Below are 23,951 nucleotides of genomic sequence, written 5' to 3' on the forward strand. Positions count from 1 at the left end.
CAACAAAATCCGGGATGCCTTCAACCTGATAAGAAAACGGATTAATGGGATTGATATGCCTTTGAATGTGTTGGTTGATAGGTTGTTGGTTTTCTTCTACTGAAATCGGTCTTGAAAGTAAAGACTTGAGTGGGGTTTGAACTAACCATCTCCCGATCATGTGGCAGCGTACTAACACACTGCGCCAATGGTTCCAGACAATTCAACTGCTTTTTTGTTGGTTTTCTTCTTCTGAAATCGGTCTTGAAAGTAAAGACTTGAGTGGGGTTTGAACTCACCATCTCCCGATCATGTGGGAGCGTTCTAACACACTGCGCCACTGGTTCCAGGCAATACACACTGCTTTTTTGTTGCTTTTCTTCTTCTGAAATCGGTCTTGAAAGTAAAGACTTGAGTGGGGTTTGAACTCACCATCTCCCGATCATGTGGCAGCGTTCTAACACACTGCGCCACTGGTTCCAGACAATTCACCCTGCTTTTTTGTTTGTTTTGTTCTGGTACCATATGGTAACCAATCTGGTACCAGACAACTAGGGTTAGGGTTAGGGTTAGGGTTAGGGCTAGTGTCCGTTGGGGGGTAATTGGGTGATTTAACATGGAGTTGATGAGAAACCGTGAAACACCCAACCCACCATCAACAAAATCCGGGATGCCTTCAACCTGATAAGAAAACGGATAAATGGGATTGATATGCCTTTGAATGAGTTGGTTGATAGGTTGTTGGATTTCTTCTTCTGAAATAGGTCTTGAAAGTAAAGACTTGAGTGGGGTTTGAACTAACCATCTCCCAATCATGTGGCAGCGTCCTAACACACTGCGCCATTGGTTTCAGACAATTCAACTGCTTTTTTGTTGCTTTTCTTCTTCTGAAATCGGTCTTGAAAGTAAAGACTTGAGTGGGGTTTGAACTCACCATCACCCAATCATGTGTCAGCGTCCTAACACACTGCGCCACTGGTTCCAGACAATTCAACTGCTTTTTTGTTGGTTTTCTTCTTCTGAAATCGGTCTTGAAAATAAAGACTTGAGTGGGGTTTGAACTCACCATCTTCCAATCATGTGGCAGCGTCCTAACACACTGCGCCACTGGTTCCAGACAATTCAACTGCTTTTTTGTTGGTTTTCTTCTTCTGAAATCGGTCTTGAAAATAAAGACTTGAGTGGGGTTTGAACTCACCATCTCCCAATCATGTGGCAGCGTCCTAACACACTGCGCCACTGGTTCCAGACAATTCAACTGCTTTTTTGTTGGTTTTCTTCTTCTGAAATCGCTCTTGAAAGTAAAGACTTGAGTGGGGTTTGAACTCACCATCTCCCGATCATGTGGCAGCGTGCTAACACACTGCGCCACTGGGTCCAGACAATTCACACTGCTTTCTTGATGGTTTTCTTCTTATGAAATCGGTCTTGAAAGTAAAGACTTGAGTGGGGTTTGAACTCACCATCTCCCAATCATGTGGCAGCGTTCTAACACACTGCGCCACTGGTTCCAGACAATTCAACTGCTTTTTTGTTGGTTTTCTTCTTCTGAAATCGGTCTTGAAAGTAAAGACTTGAGGGGGTTTGAACTCACCATCTTCCGATCATGTGGGAGCGGTTTAACACACTGCGCCACTGGTTCCAGACAATTCACACTGCTTTTTTGTTTGTTTTGTTCTGGTACCATATGGTAACCAATCTGGTACCAGACAACTAGGGTTAGGGTTAGGGCTAGTGTCCGTTGGGGGGTAATTGGGTGATTTAAAATGGAGTTGATGAGAAACCGTGAAACACCCAACCCACCCACAACAAAATCCGGGATGACTTCAACCTGATAAGAAAACGGATTAATGGGATTGATATGCCTTTGAATGTGTTGGTTGATAGGTTGTTGGTTTTCTTCTTCTGAAATCGGTCTTGAAAGTAAAGACTTGAGTGGGGTTTGAACTAACCATCTCCCGATCATGTGGCAGCGTCCTAACACACTGCGCCATTGGTTCCAGACAATTCAACAGCTTTTTCGTTGGTTTTCTTCTTCTGAAATCGGTCTTGAAAGTAAAGACTTGGGTGGGGTTTAACTCACCATCTCCCGATCATGTGGGAGCGTTCTAACACACTGCGCCACTGGTTCCAGACAATACACACTGCTTTTTTGTTGCTTTTCTTCTTCTGAAATCGGTCTTGAAAGTAAAGACTTGAGTGGGGTTTGAACTCACCATCTAACGATCATGTGGCAGCGTTCTAACACACTGCGCCAATGGTTCCAGACAATTCACCCTTCTTTTTTGTTTGTTTTGTTCTGGTACCATATGGTAACCAATCTGGTACGAGACAACTAGGGTTAGGGTTAGGGTTAGGGTTAGGGTTAGGGTTAGGGCTAGTGTCCGTTGGGGGGTAATTGGGTGATTTAACATGGAGTTGATGAGAAACCGTGAAACACCCAACCCACCCTCAACAAAATCCGGGATGCCTTCAACCTGATAAGAAAACGGATAAATGGGATTGATATGCCTTTGAATGAGTTGGTTGATAGGTTGTTGGTTTTCTTCTTCTGAAATAGGTCTTGAAAGTAAAGACTTGAGTGGGGTTTGAACTAACCATCTCCCGATCATGTGGCAGCGTCCTAACACACTGCGCCATTGGTTCCAGACAATTCAACTGCTTTTTTGTTGGTTTTCTTCTTCTGAAATCGGTCTTGAAGGTAAAGACTTGGGTGGGGTTTGAACTCACCATCTCCCGATCATGTGGGAGTGTTCTAACACTCCGCCACTGGTTCCAGACAATTCACACTGCTTTTCTTCTTCTGAAATCGGTCTTGAAAGTAAAGACTTGAGGGGGTTTGAACTCACCATCTTCCGATCATGTGGCAGCGTTCTAACACACTGCGCCACTGGTTCCAGACAATTCATACTGATTTTTTGTTTGTTTTGTTCTGGTACCATATGGTAACCAATCTGGTACCAGACAACTAGGGTTAGGGTTAGGGTTAGGGTTAGGGTTAGGGTTAGGGTTAAGGTTAGGGTTAGGGTTAGCTGATGGACAAGATGGAAGTGATGATGAATGATGATTTTAACTGACAAGAAAGGAAACGGGTAACAATCAGTAGTGCAAAAAAACCAAAGGCATAATCAGGACTTAAGCCGTGTTAACATCAAGGAAGCTAGAAGCAGCTTCTTGCTTCGTGCTCCCATGTTATCTCTATGTATACCAGCTTTTTCGTTTTGAAGTTTGGAATGAACAGCTTTTTTTCTCCTGAAAACTCAACTTTGACGCAGCTTTTAAAAGCTGGGTTTTGGCTTCGAGTTTTCAAATTTTTCAATTCTGAACAAAAAAAAGGAAAAAAATAGCAAATTTCTGTTTGCTGGACTCAAACAGAATTATACTAAGGCACCACCATTTTTGTGATTTTTTGGTTAGTGTTTTCCCAATTTTCAATTCTGAACAAAAAAAGGAAAAAAATAGCAAATTTCTTTTTGCTGGATTAAATTGAACAAACATACTTATACTACTTATACAGCCAGTGTGCTAAGTCAGTGATCTACTTGCTACCTGCCACAAGACAGTCTGCTGTTCCCTTTGAGTACAACATTGATACAAAAATAAAATACAAAAAATAAAATAACAGGAGATTGGTCTATTGTTTCTTTTGCTGTTGTTTATCTCTAGACGTTCGAATGTTTATGAACCACAATGGAAACAAGTCTCTGGCTCTTCTGTCATTATCTATTCGGCCTTTTAAGAACAGCATGCACAGTGGCTCACTGGGTACAGAGCCTGCCTGGGAATCAGGAGGCTGCAGGTTCAAGTCCTGGCTCTGACATAGTGTCCCAAAATCATGAAAATATGACAAAATATATTATGCCGTCCCAAACCATGGACTATAGTATGTCGTTTTTTCATGATTTTCATATTTTTTTCAAATCCTCCAAAATCATGAAAAACGACATGCTATAGTATGCCGTCCGAATCCATGAACTATAGTATGTTGTTTTTTCATGATTTTCATCTTTTTTTCAAATAGTCCTAAATCACGAAAAACGACATGCTATAGTAAGCCGTCCGAAAAAAATTATAACTTTGGCATGCTACTAGTCCTACATACTTACACCTAGAATCCCCATTCAAACCTATTTAGGTTCATCTTACGTTGGACATGTTTGCCTGAAAAGGAATCTTTGAAATGTTTCATAGTTTTAGAAATATAGTGCTTTAAATTTGAGAAATTTCTAATGGCAGATAGTGACACGTTAAAAATTCATTCACCTAGAAACTCCATTCACACTTTTTAGAATTCAGCTTTCTGTGGAGACACATGCTGGAACTTTTTACTTTGAAATGTTTTGTAGTTTCTGAGTTATTTAAGTTAAACGCCCAATGCATTCCCAATGGCAATAGCACAAACTTTGGCATGCTACTAGTCCTACATACTTACACCTAGAAACCCCATTCAAACCTATTTAGGTTCATCTTACGGTGGACATGTTTGCCTGAAAAGGAATCTTTGAAATGTTTCATCGTTTTAGAAATATAGTGCTTTTAAATATGATGAATTTAGAATGGGGGTCAATGGCAGATTTTGGCAATTAATGATTTGAGTGGGGTTTGAACCCACAATCTCCAGATCATGCAGCCAGTGTGCTAAGTCAGTGATCTACTTGCTACCTGCCACAAGATAGTCTGCTGTTCCCTTTGAGTACAACATTGATACAAAAATAAAATACAAAAAATAAAATAACAGGAGATTGGTCTATTGTTTCTTTTGCTGTTGTTTATCTCTAGACGTTCGAATGTTTATGAACCACAATGGAAACAAGTCTCTGGCTCTTCTGTCATTATCTATTCGGCCTTTTAAGAACAGCATGCACAGTGGCTCACTGGGTACAGAGCCTGCCTGGGAATCAGGAGGCTGCAGGTTCAAGTCCTGGCTCTGACATAGTGTCCCAAAATCATGAAAATATGACAAAATATATTATGCCGTCCCAAACCATGGACTATAGTATGTCGTTTTTTCATGATTTTCATCTTTTTTTCAAATCCTCCAAAATCATGAAAAACGACATGCTATAGTATGCCGTCCGAAGCCATGAACTATAGTATGTTGTTTTTTCATGATTTTCATCTTTTTTTCAAATAGTCCTAAATCACGAAAAACGACATGCTATAGTAAGCCGTCCGAAAAAAATTATAACTTTGGCATGCTACTAGTCCTACATACTTACACCTAGAATCCCCATTCAAACCTATTTAGGTTCATCTTACGTTGGACATGTTTGCCTGAAAAGGAATCTTTGAAATGTTTCATAGTTTTAGAAATATAGTGCTTTAAATTTGAGAAATTTCTAATGGCAGATAGTGACACGTCAAAAATTAATTCACCTAGAAACTCCATTCACACTTTTTATAATTCAGCTTTCTGTGGAGACACATGCTGGAACTTTTTACTTTGAAATGTTTTGTAGTTTCTGAGTTATTTAAGTTAAACGCCCAATGCATTCCCAATGGCAAAAGCACAAACTTTGGCATGCTACTAGTCCTACATACTTACACCTAGAAACCCCATTCAAACCTATTTAGGTTCATCTTACGGTGGACATGTTTGCCTGAAAAGGAATCTTTGAAATGTTTCATCGTTTTAGAAATATAGTGCTTTTAAATATGATGAATTTAGAATGGGGGTCAATGGCAGATTTTGGCAAGTAATGATTTGAGTGGGGTTTGAACCCACAATCTCCAGATCATGCAGCCAGTGTGCTAAGTCACTGATCTACTTGCTACCTGCCACAAGACAGTCTGCTGTTCCCTTTGAGTACAACTTTGATACAATTCACTAGTAGGAATAAACACACCATTGGGGAGGTTTAAGTGATTTATTGACAGTGAAGGAATGGAGGGATGCAGGAGGGATGAATGAATACGGATGTGTAGGTTCCGGGGGGGTCGCCGACCCTGAGTCTTTGGGGAGGTGGTCGAATGGCACTCGTCGTGTGGCGTTCGTCGTAAGGCGTTCGTCTTACGGTGCGCATGGACGATATCCCCCGCAAGAACCTGAGAAGGAGAGGAGAGAGTTTTGTTTAATAGGTGGTGAAGGGGTGGGGGTGGGTTGCGAGAAGCCTGTAGGAAGGCGGCTAGTGTGCGACGCAGCGACGCGGGCGAAACATGGAGGATTCTGGGTGGTACTGGGCAGGTATAAATAGGGACAGGTAGATTGACGTGGGGGGCGGAGAGTGGCCTGAAGGGCAGGGCCAAGGTGCGTTTCTCCTCCTCCTGAACATCTGTTGTTCCAACTCCATTTCACTAGTAGGAATAAACACACCATTGGGGAGGTTTAAGTGATTTATTGACAGTGAAGGAATGGAGGGATGCAGGAGGGATGAATGAATACGGATGTGTAGGTTCCGGGGGGGTCGCCGACCCTGAGTCTTTGGGGAGGTGGTCGAATGGCACTCGTCGTGTGGCGTTCGTCGTAAGGCATTCGTCTTACGGTGCGCATGGACGATATCCCCAAAAGGAACAACGGGGAGCGACTACTAATTAAGGGAAGGGCTGTTCTAAGGCGGAGGAGGTTCGTACGGGTGGGACTGGTAGGCTTGGGAAGCCCATCTGCCAAGCAGGTGGACGGCGTGGTCCTGGGGGCCTCGGCTGGCGGCGGTGGATGCGGTGCCGATGTGGAAGGAGTGGCGTGGAAGTTGTCTGCGGGAAGTTGTCTGCGGGAGTCGCTAGGGTGTTGGGGATTTGACCGTGTGCGATGGGAACCGAGCTGCGAGGCAGTGGTTCCGGTTGCGTGGGCGAAAGGAGGTCTGGGGGTCGTGGCAGCGTCTGGTGCGGACGTTGTGAACCGGGGTTCCGAGGACTGACGGGGAGCAAGCTCTGGTCGTGGAGGCATGAGTGGAGGAGTGGAGTGGCCGTGGCTAGTGAAAGTGGCTAGTGAAGGCCGAGGGCGTGGCGAGGTCTAGGGAAGGGAGAGTTGTAGGGGCGGAGGAGCGAAGTGGCCGTGCCTAGTGAAAGTGGCTAGTGAAGGCGGAGGGTGTGGCGAAGTCTAGGGAAGGGAGAGTTGTAGGGGCGGAGGAGTGAAGTGGCCGTGGCTAGCGGAAGTGGCTAGTGAAGGCGGAGGGCGTGGCGAGGTCTAGGGTAGGGAGAGTTGTAGGGGCGGAGGAGTGAAGTGGCCATGGCTAGCGGAAGTGGCTAGTGAAGGCGGAGGGCGTGGCGAGGTCTAGGGAAGGGAGAGTTGCAGGGGCGGAGGAGTGAAGTGGCCGTGGCTAGTGAAAGTGACTAGTGAGGGCGGAGGGCGTAGTGAAGCGGAGGGCGTGGCAAGGTCTGGGGAAGGGAGAGTTGAGGGGGCGGACGGTCCGAGCCGACCACCTAGGAGGGTGGAGGGCTGCTACGGAGAGGTGTCGAGAGGGAGTTCCGGGGGAGAATGGTGACCGGAGATTGAGGGTCTGGGGCAGGATACGGGTCTGAGTGAGGAACCTGTGTCTGTGCGTAGTAGGCATTCTAGGACCCCAAAAAGACGAGCAAGGTCTAGAACTGGGGGTGGGAGTGAGTCGGGAGGAAGGCGGATCGAGCGTGGGGGAAGTGGTCTAGCTGAAACTCCTGGGGCAGGCACTCTCGGGGCGGGACTAGCTGTGAGAAGAGAGGAGGGGAGACGGGGGAGGGGGTGGATGGGAGGGGGGTAGGAGGGGGCGGAGGGGAATTGGGCGGGGCGGCCGCCGGACTAGCTGTGAAGAGAGAGAGGGAGGACTAGCTGTGAAGAGAGAGAGGGAGGGGGGGACGCTGGGGAGAGCCAGCGTAGGGTGGGAGGGGGCCGGGAGGGCGGGCCGGGAGGGGGAGGGGCAGGCGGGCAGAGCCTGAGGGAAGGCGGGCGGCGCCGAGGGAAGGTGGGCGGGGCCTGGGGGCAGGCGGGCAGAACCTGAGGGAAGGCGGGCGGCGCCAAAGGAAGGTGGGCGGGGCCTAAGGGGAGGCGGGCAGAGCCTGAGGGAAGGCGAGCGGCGCCGAGGGAAGGTGGGCGGGGCAGGCTGGCAGAGCCTGAGGAAAAGCGGGCAGAGCCTGGGGGAAGGTGGGCGGGGCCTGGGGGCAGGCGGGCAGAGCCTGAGGGAAGGCGGGCAGCGCCGAGGGAAGGTGGGCGGGGCCTAAGGGGAAGTGGGCTGCCCGACCAGAGTACGGGCTGCCAGACCAGTACGTGCTACGTGGGGAGGGGGAAGGGAGAGAACGGAGGGGTGGGGGTGGGGTTAGGGGAGGGGTGAAGGGACGATGGGCGGAGCCATCGCCGGATTAGCTGTGAAAGAGAGGGGGGGCGGGGGAGAGGAGAGAGGGAGGGGGGACGGGGGAGGGGGGGATAGGATAGACTAGAGGGAGGGGGGACGGGGATAGGAGAGAGGGAGGGGGGACGGGGAGGGGTGGGGGGGTTAGGGGGGGGGGCGGAGGGGTGTTGGGCGGGGCGGCCGCCGGACTAGCTGTGGAGGGAGAGAAGGAAGGGGGCGGGGGGTTTTAGGAGGGGGTGGAGGGGGGTTGGGTGGGGCGGCCGCCGGACTAGCTGTGGAAGGATAGGAGGGGGACGGGGGAGGCAGGCGGTGCCATCCGGGGGGAACTGAGCGGGGGGGCGTACGGCGCCGGGAGGAGGGGTCAGGATCATCATCATCATCATCATCATCATCATCATCGTCCTAACCTTTGTTCAATGTAGCCGGAATACAAAACACAAAATCAACAACATGCACTAAATACAGCAATATCGAATGGTGAAATGTAAAACAGAGTGTGTCCAAGCTGAAAGAACTGGGTGAGGAGGGTGGGAGGGGTAGGAAGACGGGAGGGAAGGGAAGGGAGTTGGGTGGAGCCATCGGCGGAGGTGGCGGGGTGGCTGGGGGGGGGGGGTGAAGGGACGGTGGGCAGAGCCATCACCGGATTGGCTGTGAGGAGAGAAGGAGGGGGGGGGGGGGCCTGGATGAAAGGCCGGGAGCGTGGCTGTCTGACTGGCGAGAGAGAGAAAGGAGGCGGGCGGGGGGGAGGGGGGTAGGAGGGGTCGGAAAAGACGCTGGGGGGTACCAGCGTAGTGTGAACGCTGGGGAGATCCAGCGTAGGGTGGAGAGGGGCCAGGAAGGGGGGGTAGGCGGGCAGAACCTGGGGACAGGCGGGCAGAACCTGAGGGAAGGCGGGCGGAGCCAGGGGGGGCGAGGCGGGCAGAACCTAGATCAATGCAGCCAACCCGGTGGCGAGGGATGGGGGGGGCGGGGGAAGTTTGAGTGGGGAGGGGGGGGTGGGGGGGGGGGGGGGGGGGGGGGGCGGTGGGGGGTGGAGCGGCCTGCGAGGCGGAGGAGGAAAGGAGGGACAGGATGGACGTGAGGGTGTGGGGGCAGGCGCTCAGGTGGGGAGGTTTGGAGGGGTTTCACTGATTGTGGGGATTGTGCTGGTGGAGGGGGGGAGCTTGGGAGGGTTGCGCTGTTTGCGCTGTTCGGAAGAAATGTGCCATGTGGGGGAGGGGTGGTGGGGAGAAGTGTGGAAAGGGTGGAGGGGAGGGAGGAGGTAGGGCTGAAAGAATGGCTGGGGCCTGAGGGAGGCGCTGAGGGCGTGACTGGCTGACTGGCTAAATGAATGGCTGAAAGAATGGCTGGGGCCTGCGTGAGAGGCTGAGAGCGTGAATGGCTGAATGAAATGGCTAAAAACAAATTAGGCATTTAGCAGACGCTCTTAATCCGGAGCAATTTACATTAGGCAAGAACAAGCAAGGGCATGCATCACGTATAAAAAGCATTTATGATGAAACATGTGTAAGCTAAGAACGTAACTAGAACATAACTATATAAGACACTATACATATAAACAATGCATATATACAGTACTATGCTATGACTACATGCAAAGCAATTATTGTGCTGTCTACATGACAAGCTATAAGTCTGTTGAAAGGATGGCTGGGGCCTGAAAGGGAGGCTGGGAGCATGACTGGTTGACCGACTGGCTGGGAACCTAACTAAAGGCTGAAAGAAGGGATGGGAGCATGGCTATCTGACGGACAGAAAGGCTGAAAGGAAGGCTGAGGCCTGAACGAAAGACTGCATGTGCTAAAACGCTGTAGACGATGCATCTACAATTGTACAACTGTGCAAGCGGCACATTTGTTATGTCCATATCAAAGAAGAAACAAACATAGTGAAGCCTGGCTGCGGGGAAAGCACTGTGAAGTGCAAACCAATACTATTAATGAAGGTTGCGTGGAAGCCTATGGCCGCAGGGAGAAACACTAAGGAGTGCAATCCGTTAGCTGGCTTTCAGCGACCCCGTGTGGTTTCAGCAAGAACTGCTTCTGGTTGTGGCTGTCACGGAGTGATGACGTGACAGGCTGCGCGTCAGTGAAGCTTCGGGCATGAATGGAAAACCCTGAGCTACGCTGTGGCTTGTGACAGTTGAATGAAACTTAGCTTTGTGAGTTGTTGCGTTGGTGGGGCGGATGGATCGTTCTGCTTGGCTCGAACGGCGTGGCTCTGGAACTGTGGGTGACGTCGTCTGATCGTCGAGACGGACGGTGTGCCGGTTTTGAAAGTTGGGGCGGGAGGCGTCTGTCCTTGTATCCCGCAGCAAACGTGTTGGTGAGCCTGGGTGGCGTTGGAAGTACGGAGCCGGTAACGGAGTTGGAAGCCGTGGATGTTGTTGTTGCTGGAGGTGGAAGACGGGGACGCCGTGGCTATATGGCGGCGGGGTTTATGACGGACGAAGGAGGTAGAAGGCTGGTTCCGTGGACGACGGTAAGTGAAGGAATAGTAGGCTATTAATCAATTTTGCGAGAAGCCTGTAGGAAGGCGGCTAGTGTGCGACGCAGCGACGCGGGCGAAACATGGAGGATTCTGGGTGGTACTGGGCAGGTATAAATAGGGACAGGTAGATTGACGTGGGGGGCGGAGAGTGGCCTGAAGGGCAGGGCCAAGGTGCGTTTCTCCTCCTCCTGAACATCTGTTGTTCCAACTCCATAAATAAAATACAAAAAATAAAATAACAGGAGATTGGTCTATTGTTTCTTTTGCTGTTGTTTATCTCTAGACGTTCGAATGTTTATGAACCACAATGGAAACAAGTCTCTGGCTCTTCTGTCATTATCTATTCGGCCTTTTAAGAACAGCATGCACAGTGGCTCACTGGATACAGAGCCTGCCTGGGAATCAGGAGGCTGCAGGTTCAAGTCCTGGCTCTGACATAGTGTCCCAAAATCATGAAAATATGACAAAATATATTATGCCGTCCAAAACCATGGACTATAGTATGTCGTTTTTTCATGATTTTCATCTTTTTTTTCAAATCCTCCAAAATCATGAAAAACGACATGCTATAGTAAGCCGTCCGAAAAAAATATATAACTTTGGCATGCTACTAGTCCTACATACTTACACCTAGAATCCCCATTCAAACCTATTTAGGTTCATCTTACGGTGGACATGTTTGCCTGAAAAGGAATCTTTGAAATGTTTCATAGTTTTAGAAATATAGTGCTTTAAATTTGAGAAATTTCTAATGGCAGATAGTGACACGTCAAAAATTCATTCACCTAGAAACTCCATTCACACTTTTTATAATTCAGCTTTCTGTGGAGACACATGCTGGAACTTTTTACTTTGAAATGTTTTGTAGTTTCTGAGTTATTTAAGTTAAACGCCCAATGCATTCCCAATGGCAATAGCACAAACGTTGGCATGCTACTAGTCCTACATACTTACACCTAGAAACCCCATTCAAACCTATTTAGGTTCATCTTACGGTGGACATGTTTGCCTGAAAAGGAATCTTTGAAATGTTTCATCGTTTTAGAAATATAGTGCTTTTAAATATGATAAATTTAGAATGGGGGTCAATGGCAGATTTTGGCAAGTAATGATTTGTGTGGGGTTTGAACCCACAATCTCCAGATCATGCAGCCAGTGTGCTAAGTCACTGATCTACTTGCTACCTGCCACAAGACAGTCTGCTGTTCCCTTTGAGTACAACATTGATACAAAAATAAAATAACAGGAGATTGGTCTATTGTTTCTTTTGCTGTTGTTTATCTCTAGACGTTCGAATGTTTATGAACCACAATGGAAACAAGTCTCTGGCTCTTCTGTCATTATCTATTCGGCCTTTTAAGGACAGCATGCACAGTGGCTCACTGGGTGCAGAGCCTGCCTGGGAATCAGGAGGCTGCAGGTTCAAGTCCTGGCTCTGACATAGTGTCCCAAAATCATGAAAATATGACAAACTATATTATGCCGTCCCAAACCATGGACTATAGTATGTCGTTTTTTCATGATTTTCATCTTTTTTTCAAATCCTCCAAAATCATGAAAAACGACATGCTATAGTATGCCGTCCGAAGCCATGAACTATAGTATGTCGTTTTTTCATGATTTTCATCTTTTTTTCAAATAGTCCAAAATCACGAAAAACGACATGCTACTGTATAGTAGTCCGTCCGAAAAAGATTATAACTTTGGCATGCTACTAGTCCTACATACTTACACCTAGAATCCCCATTCAAACCTATTTAGGTTCATCTTACGGTGGACATGTTTGCCTGAAAAGGAATCTTTGAAATGTTTCATAGTTTTAGAAATATAGTGCTTTAAATGTGAGAAATGTATAATGGCAGATAGTGGCACGTCAAAAATCACTTTCACCTAGAAACTCCATTCACACGTTTTATAATGCAGCTTACTGTGGAGACACATGCTGAAACTTTTTACTTTGAAATGTTTTGTAGTTTCTGAGTTATTTAACTGAAACGCCCAATGCATTCTCAATGGCAATAGCACAAACTTTGGCATGCTACTAGTCCTACATACTTACACCTATAAACCCCATTCAAACCTATTTAGGTTCATCCTACGGTGGACATGTTTGCCTGAAAAGGAATCTTTGAAATGTTTCATAGTTTTAGAAATATAGTGCTTTTAAATTTGGGAAATTCAGAATGGGGGTCAATGGCAGATTTTGGCAAGTAAAGATTTGAGTGAAGTTTGAACCCATAATCTCCAGATCATGCAGCCAGTGTGCTAAATCACTGATCTACTTGCTACCTGCCACAATGCAGTGTTATAAAACGTGTGAATGGAGTTTCTAGGTGAAAGTGATTTTTTGACGTGCCATAGAGCTGCCATTGAGCCCCATTCTAAATTTCTCAAATTTGAAGCATTATATTTCTAAAACTATGAAACATTTCAAAGATTCCTTTTCAGGCAAACATGTCCCCCGTAAGATGAACCTAAATACGTTTGAATGGGTTATCTAGGTGTAAGTTTGTAGTACTAGTAGCATGCCAAAGTTTGTGCTATTGCCATTGAGAATGCATCTGCCCAGTTGTCCCCCCAGTGCCTCCCCAGTGTCTCTTCCAGTGTCCCCCAGTGCCTCCCCAGTGTCCCCCAGTGCCTCCCCAGTGTCCCCCCAGTGTCTCCCAGTGTCTCCCAGTGCCTCCCCAGTGTCCCTGCCCAGTGCCTCCCCAATGCCTGCCCAGTGTCCCCCCACTGCCTGCCCAGTGTCCCCCCAGTGTCCCCCCCAGTGCCTCCCCAGTGTCTGCCCAGTGTCCCCCCAGTGCCTCCCCATGCAGTGCCTCTGCAGTGTCTGCCCAGTGTCCACCCCAGTGCCTCCCCAGTGTCCACCCAGTGTCCCCCCAGTGCCCCCCCAGTGTCCCCAACCAACACATTACTATAGATTTCTGGATGATATCTTTGGAATATGGGAACATAGCAAAGAAGAATTCCAGGCATTTATTGATGTGTTAAATAGCCATCATAGATCCATAACGATAAAATATGTGACACACACGGAAAGTATTGACTTTCTTGATGTCACAATCTTCAAGGGCCCAAACTTCAACACAAACGGGAAATTAGACTTAAAAGTATTCTTTAAGGAAACAGACACTCACGCCTTACTACACAAAACGTCATTCCACCCACCACACTCGTACACAGGTATAGTCAAATCACAACTGCTGCGATTCCATAGGATTTGCACGCAAGGAAGTGATTTCAAAATAGCCTGTAAAACGCTATTTAATGCTCTCAGACTACGAGGTTACACCAGGACATTCCTACGGAAAGCTCACAATACCTTCTTAGAGGTAAGAGTACGGGATCAAGGCCCAAAAATAGCCCTAGTAACCAGTTATTCAACACAGAGCAGACTAGCCAACAACAGATTAAAAAGGAATTTTGAGAACCGAACAGATGATCTTCTAAAGGAATATAAAATTATATCAGCCTACAGAAAAAACAAAAATCTTAAAGACTATCTGGTACAGAGCAAGCTAAAAGGAATCAACACACCAGCACGCCAGAGACCAGAATACTTCAAACCCAAACAAATAGTTAAAAATAGAACTACAAAACGTGTGCTGGAGATTAAACAACAGATAACAGCCAGCACCAGCAACTGTATTTATTTAATCACATGTGAAAAATGTGGCTTACAATATGTCGGAGAAACGAGTAAAACAATAGCTGCAAGGCTGAGACAACACAGGTACAATATTAACAATGCAAAAAAGACAACTACAAGGATTGTCCAACATTTCATGGCACATGGCATTGCAGATCTAAAAGTGTCTGGACTCCAACACAATCCCAACTGGACAGTAGGACAAAGACGTTTTAATGAAAGACAGTGGATCAAGAACCTCAACACGGATTTTCCTGGAGGTTTAAACATGCCAAAAAATTAGACAAGTTGTTTTGATTTTGTACCAAAACTCCACAGACACATAGACAAAGCCAACACTCAATGGAAATCAGACTTTGAATAGGGGACACATTAGCACATTCCAAATCAACCTGGGACAAGAAACAAAGAGGTGTCACTGACACCAAATGGGCCATTAGACACCGGACCCAGGGAACAAAAGAGAAACACATGTAAATGTTTCTTTTTTGAAATGGAGCCATGGGGTGAATTAACCCCAATAAGGCTAAATAAACCAAAAATCCTACAACAATAGGGTAAACTTAAACTCAGGGATAAACTGGATAAAATCTAAGAGTGATTGGATTAGGCTTCCTTCAAGTACATGGCGAATGCACTCATTCCTTGCAATGTACTTACATACACTTACATATGTTGCGACCTTCGGTCGCAACATATGTAAGTACATTGCACTGAAGTCCCCAGGTCCCCCCAGTGCATCCCCAGTGCCTTGCAGTGTCTGCCCAGTGTCTCCCCAGTACCTGCCCAGTGCTCCCCAGTGCCTCCACAGTGTCCCCCACTGCAATCAATCAGTCAATCAATCAATCAATCAATCAATCAACCAATCAATCAATCAATCAATCAATCAATCAATCAATCGTCTATTCAGTTAAGGCCTAAACGGCTTCCCAGAGCTGTTTAGGTCAGATTATCTGTTATTGCATGTGTTTTTCAGGTCCATGGAGGTGTAGATTTCTCTGCTATTTTCATCCTCAACGCTGGAGGAGCTCGCTCTGTTTAAAGCCTGTTCCATGATGGTAATACAGTCTAAAGCCTGTTAATGAATGTATGTGTGTGTGTGTGTGTGTGTGTGTGTGCGTGCGTGCACGTTAATGAACGGAGCCAGTATGTGTACTAGCATGTATGCGTGTGTGCATAGGCTGTGTTTTGCAGTGTGATCATGTGACATGCTCTTCATCTTGAGGGCTGCTTCATCAGCCGCTTGATTGACAGTGATATTAACTCCTTTCCCTCACTCTGCTGTGCGTTCCGTCCTTTACCATCTAAATCAATCCAACACCCCCCCCCCCCAAGGGTCCCTGGGAAATAAATAAGGCTATTTATAGCGTCGTAGTCGCTACGTCGTAGTCGCTACTAGTCCTACATACTTACACCTATAAACCCCATTCAAACCTATTTAGGTTCATCCTACGGTGGACATGTTTGCCTGAAAAGGAATCTTTGAAATGTTTCATAGTTTTAGAAATATAGTGCTTTTAAATTTGGGAAATTCAGAATGGGGGTCAATGGCAGATTTTGGCAAGTAAAGATTTGAGTGAAGTTTGAACCCATAATCTCCAGATCATGCAGCCAGTGTGCTAAATCACTGATCTACTTGCTACCTGCCACAATGCAGTGTTATAAAACGTGTGAATGGAGTTTCTAGGTGAAAGTGATTTTTTGACGTGCCATAGAGCTGCCATTGAGCCCCATTCTAAATTTCTCAAATTTGAAGCATTATATTTCTAAAACTATGAAACATTTCAAAGATTCCTTTTCAGGCAAACATGTCCCCCGTAAGATGAACCTAAATACGTTTGAATGGGTTATCTAGGTGTAAGTTTGTAGTACTAGTAGCATGCCAAAGTTTGTGCTATTGCCATTGAGAATGCATCTGCCCAGTTGTCCCCCCAGTGCCTCCCCAGTGTCTCTTCCAGTGTCCCCCAGTGCCTCCCCAGTGTCCCCCAGTGCCTCCCCAGTGTCCCCCCAGTGTCTCCCAGTGTCTCCCAGTGCCTCCCCAGTGTCCCTGCCCAGTGCCTCCCCAATGCCTGCCCAGTGTCCCCCCACTGCCTGCCCAGTGTCCCCCCAGTGTCCCCCCCAGTGCCTCCCCAGTGTCTGCCCAGTGTCCCCCCAGTGCCTCCCCATGCAGTGCCTCTGCAGTGTCTGCCCAGTGTCCACCCCAGTGCCTCCCCAGTGTCCACCCAGTGTCCCCCCAGTGCCCCCCCAGTGTCCCCAAGTGCCTCCCCAGTGTCCCCCCAGTGCCTCCCCAGTGTCCCCCCGGTGCCTCCTCAGTGCCTCCTCAGTGCCCCCCCAGTGTCTGCCCAGTGTCCGCCCAGTGTCCCCCCAGTGCATCCCCAGTGCCTTGCAGTGTCTGCCCAGTGTCTCCCCAGTACCTGCCCAGTGCTCCCCAGTGCCTCCACAGTGTCCCCCACTGCAATCAATCAATCAATCAATCAACCAATCAATCAATCAATCAATCAATCAATCAATCAATCAATCGTCTATTCAGTTAAGGCCTAAACGGCTTCCCAGAGCTGTTTAGGTCAGATTATCTGTTATTGCATGTGTTTTTCAGGTCCATGGAGGTGTAGATTTCTCTGCTATTTTCATCCTCAACGCTGGAGGAGCTCGCTCTGTTTAAAGCCTGTGCCATGATGGTAATACAGTCTAAAGCCTGTTAATGAATGTATGTGTGTGTGTGTGTGTGTGTGTGTGTGTGTGTGTGTGTGTGTGTGTGTGTGTGTGTGCGTGCGTGCACGTTAATGAACGGAGCCAGTATGTGTACTAGCATGTATGCGTGTGTGCATAGGCTGTGTTTTGCAGTGTGATCATGTGACATGCTCTTCATCTTGAGGGCTGCTTCATCAGCCGCTTGATTGACAGTGATATTAACTCCTTTCCCTAACTCTGCTGTGCGTTCCGTCCTTTACCATCTAAATCAATCCAACACCCCCCCCCCCCCCCCCCCCAAGGGTCCCTGGGAAATAAATAAGGCTATTTATAGCGTCGTAAGACATTCCTGCAGCTCTCTTCTTGTGCACACGAAGCAGAGTACGCTATCAACAGAATGCCACACATCATATTCACGTGGATTATTAAAATATTCTAATGTGCGATTTGTGAAACAGTGTGAAATGAGCCCCTCCACACTATCACGTTTAACACAATATTAACACAATCATTTTTACAATATAAAATTTTGTTTTTGTAACATTGTTCCTTTTTAGAATGTTTTATTACTTTAGATTTTGTGATCATATAACTAATGTTAAAAATACCTTATGTCTGTATGTGCAGGACCGCCCTGTCATACAAGAGATGTGCAATGTTTTCTGTAATGCTTGCATGTTATTGATTCTGCTATCAGCTGTCATCCGCTGCAGATTGCCTTAACCTATCTATACCAATGGGAATAAACTATACACTGGAAATATAATGGCCTTAAGATGGGAGAACAGATTGTTCATTGATTTAAAATGGATTATCATGGATTTTCTGCATTGAAATAGTCAATATTATTTGGAGCCATTAAAGCTTCAAAACCTCTACCGAATTCCAGCAAAAGGCCTGCATCTCGGGCCAACGGTGATGGGAATCTTTTACTAAAGTTCCCAAACTTTTACTAGTTTGCACAGTTTTAGCACTATAGAAAAACTGTGCAAACTTTAGTAAAGAACAAAATACGTGTCTAATTTGGGCGGTCAGTTTAGATATTTGCCTTGACCAACATGTGTCTTTGTCTTTCCGTTTTTGAGCTCCACTGTTGTGGACTGCCGTTCATGTACGGTTAATAATTTTGTCGGTCCAGAATTATTGTTTAGTTTGCTTGTAAGTATGTAAGCCTTGCCGAGCCATGATGTCATGAGTCCCGGCCGAGCCATGAGGCCCATATAGGGACTATGTATGTATTCATATGAAAAAGATTTTAAAAAATAAAAAAGTTTAAGTTTTTACATTAATAAAAAACATGTTTCATAAGTATTTCATAAAAACTTATTTTAAATAATTTCTATTTTGGATCTTGAGCTAAAAACTTTGGGAACCACTATGAAAATAGAGCATGCAGTAGAGGTGTTGTAAGTGTGCCATCTAGTGGCTGCATGTTGTCTTAGTGTTGCACCTTTAACCCATATGATGGGCACTTATCCAGCAATCCTGTGGTTCTGGTGTCCAAGAATAGAAAAGAGTACAGAACTACTATAGGATACAAACACATACACATTGGGGAATTCTCCGACCTTGAGGGCCTATGGCAGAGGAGAGATTGGTGCTACTCAGTAGTGTAAAGTAACTAAGTACATTTACTCAAGTACTGCACTTAAGTACAATTTTGAGGTATTATTATTTTATTTTACAGCACTTTATCTCAGAAACAAAACCACACGTTAAAATTACCACTGCTGAAGTGCCCTTGAACAAGGCATTGAACCACTACGATGAAATGTTCTATGAGCAGGGCCTGGCTGGAAACAAGTTCTTGAGCTTAGCCCAGATACCCTGGGTAAATATAGTAATCATTTCATTTCATTTCATTACACTCTCAGATCTAAAACGAACACTCAGGAGGATCATACACTGTCTGTGTGTGTGTCCTCTTTAAAAGTGTCCTACACACTGCACAGCATATGATCCCGAGTGTTCATTTAACTGTAAGAGGATAAAAATAGGCCTGCATGGCTATAAGTATATATATTTTACTATGTACACGTTTGACAGCTACAGCCTTTCCCGCTTCTTTTACCTGTAGACAAACAATAGGTCTACTAGCCTGGCAGTGTTGCCAGATGGGACATTTTCAATAGAGGGTATGCGCGTGACATCATCATCAAACCAGGAAGTTATGCAGGGATGCCTACTGAGTGGCTAAAAACTACTTTCTGGCCTTGACAACCTATACATACAAACAGAAAGGTCATATCTAATTGCATTAAACGACATTAAACAATGTTAAACTCACTTTGCCTGTCACTTTGCCACTCGATTTGCCATTCACTTTATGCATGTGCGTATACCCTCTATTATCATATCGGAGGAAATTAAAATGATCACATAAATGTAACCTGGGCACTAAGGCCCGGAAACAGAGCCAGACTACGCCACAATGGGAATTGCACCCAGAGAATATAATACACAATACAGATTTCAAGCCCACTGGGCAGATATAAGAATGGGAGCAGAGACGTGCAGTTCCAGTTTAAAGTAATATATATGGTTTATTGATACGTTATGGCAGACTGAAATGAGGAACGACTTGAATTGACTGTATAGGATAGGGTTTAGACAATGTATTTATTTAATTAGGTTTAATACAAAAGGCTATTTAAAAGTGACTTTATTACCACAGGTCAATATCAAAAGGGGCTAAAAAGGCAATAGCCTACAATCGTAAAACTACCAGTAGCCAGGGGGGTGCCAAGGTGTCCTTACTGACAGGAGGAAGGCAGGGAGTGAGGGAGTGAGGGGAAGGGTCACCTCACCGCCACCAAAAGAGCGCACACTTCACATAAAGCACTGCAAGAAAAGAGAATACAATTATACACACACACACACACACATCACTGGTCTCACATTAAACAATCATGCACTATAGCTAAAACCCCAAGACAGCCTACAGGACCACGTGACCCACCACCTGTCGGGACTACAACTACAGCACCCTTAGCTACTGGCACTACTATAAACTGAGGCAGAGCCCAATATAACGTTATGTTCAAGCCTTATGGCATCAATTCATGAGAGCTAGGTTTGCACCAAACAAAATAAACCAAAAGAAAACGAAATCATAACCAAAATAAAGACAAAAACAGCAGAGGCAAGGCAGACTGGATCGAGTTCTCCTGATACAAACAAAAGGATACCATTAATACCTGGACATGATTAACTGAGATCAAACTATAGTCTAGTAGCAGAACTGCCTTACCTCTGTTAAACGATTCAAACACACATATTGGGCAGACGTGCCCACAGCACAGGACAATGCCTCCGCTTGCGAGGCAAACGACGGCAGACGTGCCCACAGCACAGGACAATGCCTCCGCTTGCAAGGCAAACGAGGGCAGATGACACATGGCATGGGGGACAGCTCTGGATGCCTCCACAACAAGAAAATAATAATTAATAACTGGCCAATCAGAAATCTAAACCAACTATAATATAGCAGTGCAACTGCCTTACCTTGGTTGAACGGTACCAACACACAGTACACTGGGCATCTGACATAGCTGACAGCTCACTGACATGAATACACATATTGGGCAGACGTGCCCATGGCACAGGACTGTCTGAATGCCTCCGCTTGTAAAGCAAACGAGGGCAAACGGGGGGGGGGGGGGGGGGTTAGCAGCGAGCACCTGCAGAGTCAGGACAATGGTAAGACACTAAACAGTGATAAACATTTAAAACAATAAACACACATAGGCACATATACGCTACCTCAACCACGAGGCGCTCCCGCATGCACCCCCACGAACAGACAAACAATTCCAGCTACATGCCGGCCATGCACAGCTCCTATTAATTAGCCTGATGATGAGGGGGGCGTGGCGTTGCTAGGGGCAACCTGTCAAGTTCAACCCACTACATAAAGAAAAGTATTGCACACAGCAAAACATAAATACAAATAAAAAACCTCATATAAGCATGACAAACTGGAAATACAAAAATCACAGCACTGCTTCTTTAAAGTTAAAGTCCTACTATTTGTAGATTATAATTGTCAATTTGTCACGCATTGTGACCTTGTAGAGTTCTGCTATTTTCGAAGACGTGTTATAAATAAGCAGAAACTTCACCACGTTTCTCTGCCTCCACTGCTGACAAGAGCAACATGTTTTTGTCTAACTCTAATTAACTAACCCAATTAATTAGTTTCAGAACGCTTGTGTGACTGTGCCACTTTGTCACAAGAGTTCTCTTGTCTTTGTTTCTTTAGTAAAAAGATATAGTAATTAGTAATAATTTCACCTGTGTGACAGTGACAGCTTGCTTAAGCTGAACGTTGCACTTTATAATGATCACATGCTGCTCTGGCAAAGTGCCAGATGTGCTGGTGTCAGCGTTGCCAGAATTCACAAACAAGAATCCAGGTATATGAGAAAAAGCCCCAAAAAGGTGACTATTGCAGACCACATGAGCACTTTATAAACATATATGTGTTGCATACTTGTGGATTCAAGTATGTAATTGGTTAATGAGAATAGTACTCACTCTCAGTGTCAAAAATGATAGAAACCGGAATGGGGGGTATATCCACAAAGATATACTGATTTGCAGCATGTTGAAATTGAAACTGTGTGGGTTGAATTATTTTTCAAAAATGCTAAATTAGTACTACTGTAGTTGGCACAGTCTACAGACCTCCTGACCAGCAAGGCTTCGTATTCTTGAGGGATGCTTAGACGTACAACATAAAGAGGCGCCTGTTTTCAAATCATTTAACAGGTTTTGTGATCTGTATAGTGTCAGCCAGCTAATTACCCAATCCACGAGAGTGTGTGTTTCTACTCAAACTGTCATTGATCTCATTCTGACCTCGGTCAAATCCAGAATCTCCAAGAAAGGTGTTATTGTATGCGGGCTTAGCAAATTTTATGATATTCTACCTGCAAAAAACAAAAACTTAAGACAAAACTCTTATCTAGGTACCTACTCTAGTGAGGTCTTTAACCAATAATTGGACAGTCTGGATTGGTCCAATGATCTTAAGAGCGCACTTGTCGAGGAAGCTTGGCTTGGCTTCAAAACCAAATTTACATCAGTACTGAACAACATGGCTCCTTTGAGAACCATCAATTTCAAAACCCGCTTGGAGCCATGGATGAACTTGGATATACAGAAAACAACAAGCCCAAAGTCACTTATAATAAGCAGACATGGCAACACTGGCTGGGGTCGTGGAGGAACAAGGAGAGAAAAAGACTAATGATGGCTGCTGGGTCAAAATGATCAACATGATGTCACATCATTCACATGAGCACAAAAATAGTGATACTGAGTGGGACGATGAATGCATTATGTTCATTATAATATTGCAAGGCATGTTAGGGCTAATGAGGTGAAGTGAGTGGGTATCATCACAGAGAACAAATGACACAATAACTTAATGTGAAACTGGATATGGAAAGTTGGAAAGAGTGGTGGCGTTGCCATGTGGTGGAAGAAGTACTGATATTTTATTTAAGATTAAGAGTACTGTAGTTTACCCTATCAATATAGACAAATCTATGGAGAAGTGCCCTGGGCACAGCCATAGCTGAGGTGTCACATTAAGCGCAGCTTGATACCTCACCTGGTACATTCTGTGCCAAAAGATAGGCTATTTGAATATTTAATTATATTAAATGCAGTATTTAACTAGAACTGCGCTCACAAGTAGGCCATAAATGGCCTACTAGTGCGCAAGCAGAGCACGCAAGTACTGTAGTGCCTACAAGCAAGTAGGCACTCGACAGAGGTGCTCTATGTATATGTATATGTAATTTGTAAGTTGATTAGCGGTATACTGTGGTTACTTTGCGTATGCGTATGTATCGTAGCAGCATATGACGTCAGGGTATAACTGGTATAACTAGCTCTCAATGATGACGTAATAAAGATGTGGATTAAAGGACCCAATGCCAGGGTGTAATTGGTTTTCGATGGTGACGTAATGACGTAATGACGATATGTTTTAGTGTCGGGAGGATTAAAGGTAATGCCCCTATGTATACATGAATGTAATCTGACACCACTGCCATATCAAGCACAAGTAGTCATTACGTCATACGCTGGCACGGCGCATACGCATCAAACGGCATTGGACGAAAACTATTACTTGCGTGCTCTGCTTGCGCAAGTAATAACTACCTTTTTTTGAGCAGTTCATTCTTTTTTACACAGAATCAAATGGTTTATGCTCATGATATGTCAGGAGAATGGATGTCTTGGATCCAGGCCTGAAAAAATTACCAGTAATATACATATTATTTGAAATCTCTATGGATAAAACGAACAGACTTTCTATCGGTGGCATCACAAAATGGCTGGCACTGCTATGCCCTATAGATTGCCTTGGATTCCTCGCCTGCTGAGGTCGTGAGGAAGACCAACGGAGAGTAGGGGGTGCATGCCTGAGGCCGTGACCACGGACATGACGGTGGTGGACATGGCACTGGGAACATCGGAGAGTCCGCAGGTGATGCATGGTCAAACCCGTACTACCATACTCTACCATACCAGTAAGTCACCCTGAGGGGACGGGACCTTGCGCTAAAACAACAGGTCTGGGAATGCCCATATGGAAAGTTTTTTATTTTTTCACGTTTTCGGGCCGGGTAGGGCGTAAAATGTGTGCTAATTAGTAAGGACAGGCCTCGGGCCAGCCCAGGTAGGGCCCACCGGCCCAGGTAGGGCCGGGCCTTCATTTTTGGGCCGGTTGAGAACTCGCCGGCTGCAGGTATCAGCACAGGTATCAGTCAAAAGGGATACATCGAAGAGGAAGGACAGGTGGGGAAGGACCAACATATGGAATGATGCAGATACAAATATGTAGATCTACTGTAGGTGATGATCCAGTC

This window comes from Electrona antarctica (assembly GCF_951216825.1).
Source record: "Electrona antarctica genome assembly, chromosome: 23".
Classification (NCBI taxonomy): domain Eukaryota; kingdom Metazoa; phylum Chordata; class Actinopteri; order Myctophiformes; family Myctophidae; genus Electrona; species Electrona antarctica.